Source organism: Fukomys damarensis, unplaced genomic scaffold (genome assembly GCF_012274545.1).
Source record: "Fukomys damarensis isolate Sample0158 unplaced genomic scaffold, DMR_v1.0_HiC HiC_scaffold_4, whole genome shotgun sequence".
NCBI lineage: Eukaryota > Metazoa > Chordata > Mammalia > Rodentia > Bathyergidae > Fukomys > Fukomys damarensis.
The window spans coordinates 6261372-6263530 of NW_022900916.1; the positions used below are offsets into that span (position 1 = coordinate 6261372).

At 38.0% G+C, this 2159-nt stretch overlaps 1 long non-coding RNA gene across 2 annotated transcripts in view; it reads right to left on the bottom strand.

The window, feature by feature from the left end:
• Positions 1 to 1378: 1378 nt before the first annotated feature.
• The window catches only part of LOC104871019, a 10235-nt gene continuing 9454 nt past the window's right edge, over positions 1379 to 2159 (bottom strand). For both annotated transcript variants that reach the window (XR_004514487.1, XR_004514486.1), the window contains exon 3: positions 1379 to 1410. This is a non-coding gene — a long non-coding RNA (uncharacterized LOC104871019). The remainder of the gene's footprint in view (positions 1411 to 2159) is intronic.

Here is a 2159-nt window from a genome sequence, read left to right on the forward strand (position 1 = left end):
TAAGTAGGGTCTGTAAATGTCCTTTAGCTAAAGACCAGCAAGAGTCAATCTGTAGTGAAGTAATGGGACTTATTCTGCATTACTTTAAGCGGAGGCACCCATTGTGAGGATGAGGGTTGTCTAAGTTGGGTGATGGAGGAAACCGGCTATCATAGGACTTGGGCTCACTTAGGAGATTGGGAGAAGAGTTTAAGGAAACAGGGCTTTCTATGACTGGGCATTATGCAGTGGCTTTATTTTATTTCACCTTATTATGGTCTCAGTGTACCCATGGCTGAGGTTGGCAGTCTGTGCAATTGTGCTCAATCGGATAATGACAAGATCTAGTGACGCTTGCCAGGCCATGTCCCAGGCTCTAGGGGCTGTGCTTTCCTCCCTTTCCCCAGACTGAAACAGAATGGAAAGTATGAACTCAGCATTCGGCATGTACCACTGCCGCCTTTCACCGACAGTGTACACTGGTGAGCTATGCTGCTCTTTTTGTTATGATGTGGGGTAAAAGGACAGGATGAAGGTTAGGGTCTTCTCAAGAACTCATGTCTGACTTAAGACTCATAGCATAACACCGAGTGTCCACATCCTCTGGATTAGCCTCCCTCCATCCTTCCCAGAAGGGTTTGTTCAGAAACCCTGTTTGTCTTGATGCTGACTTTGGGTGGAGGGGAGAACAGAGTCCCCTGAAGCACTGTGAACTTTTGCCAGCGCCTGCGAGTACTCAGCTAAATTCACACTTACTCGTGTGACCAGAAAGCACACTAATCTGAGACGTCCATCTGCCACGGTGTAGGTTGGTGATGTTTCTAGGTTTTGCAAATATAAATCAACCTTGAAATAACTCATCTTCAACTAAAGCTTCCAAAGTTGTTAGGAACAAAACACAAGGAAGTGCAACTCCATGAGTGAGAGCCAGCACACACTGCAGAAATAGTCTCCAGAGTCTATATGAATGTTATCAGGCACATAAAACAAAATATGTGTGCTTATATGGATGGTGCTATGAGCAGGACTAGAATCTGAGCAGGGAGTAAGAAACAGTAAAAATAAGAAAACATTTACCAAAGTCATTCAGTGGTTAAGAAGTACAATGATTAAAATAAATGTTTGGCCACATACATTTTTTAAATGTTAAGAAATTATTAAGGATTTAGAGATCTATATTGGCAAAAATCAAAGCTGAATTAATTGAGGAGGTGAGGATGCAAGTTGACAGTGAACAGGCAGGGTACATAGAGTCCTTCCCAGCCCAGTCTCTGTGTCACTCTTAAGCATTTCTTTTCTTCTTCAGCTTGTCTAGTTCTCAGAGTTCCATGAATATTTCCACTGGTTTTCATCTACATGCTTTTATTGTCACTTTTGTCTCATTATTTATAAATTTTATTGCTTGTCTTGATCCGTGCTGAACTGAGAGCTCTGTGATGACAGAAAAATAAAATGTCATTAATTAATCATTGATTTCCTAGCAGTATTGGACACGCTACACAATGTATAATAAGCCTTTGATGTTTGTTGAAATACAATGAATTCTTCAGTTTTCAGTTTATTTACATATTGAATCATCTCAGCAACTTTTCTGTCCTCTGGTCTTTTCTCCTCTTTAGGTGACTAATAAGAAACAATATGAATAATTTCCCTAGAGGTAGAACCTGTTGCTTCTGTAGACTTTAAAAACATAATTAACTAGAACGTAGAATATTTCCTGTTTATAAAGTGTAGGTGACACCATTTATTCTTTGTTAAACTATTGGTGTTTGGCAAAATGTTCTTTCTTTGTAATGCTTTTTCTGACAATGCTAATTAACATAAAGATATAAGAACATTTTTTGATACAGTTATCAAACTTCATGATCTCTGTAAGCACATAATCAAAATACATGTTACTATTATGGGATAAAATTAAAAGATTTTTTTTAGGATACCAGTTTGTCTGAAATAAGTGTATGTTTATTCAATGCTTATGTCTAAGTTTTTAAGGTGATAATTTGAAAACTAAAATGCACTGGAGAAATTTAACACAGACAGTAAAATGGGAATCATTCAAATATAAAGAACTAAATAATATTCACAAGTAGTTTTTAATTGGGAAGAAATCCTAGCAACTTTATTTTGGGTAGTAAAGGTGTGTGTGTGTGTGTGTGTGTGTGTGTGTGTGTGTGTGTGTG